The sequence below is a fragment of the Vigna radiata genome, unplaced genomic scaffold (genome assembly GCF_000741045.1).
Source record: "Vigna radiata var. radiata cultivar VC1973A unplaced genomic scaffold, Vradiata_ver6 scaffold_23, whole genome shotgun sequence".
NCBI lineage: Eukaryota > Viridiplantae > Streptophyta > Magnoliopsida > Fabales > Fabaceae > Vigna > Vigna radiata.
The window spans coordinates 1661841-1662174 of NW_014541837.1; positions in this window are offsets into that span (position 1 = coordinate 1661841).

Below are 334 nucleotides of genomic sequence, written 5' to 3' on the forward strand. Positions count from 1 at the left end.
ACTGCATTCTACAAACATTAGGCACAAAACCCTAGAAAACATTTATTAGGACAAAAATAAAAATAAAAATAAACATAAAATCAAGTCAAATTCAATCAATCCACACTACTTGAAAAAGTAAACCTCGAGTCCCCGGCAACGGTGCCAAGAACTTGTTAACGAATTGGCAAGCGTACCAAATCGTATCAAGTAATAATAAATGGTAAGTCCAAGTATCGTTTTCCCAAGAGACTCGAAAGGCCTTATCGTTCGTGTGAATTAAGATCGTAAGACTTGAAAATAAAAATTAATTAATTGGGTATGAGAACAAAATATAAACATGCAAAAGAGATTG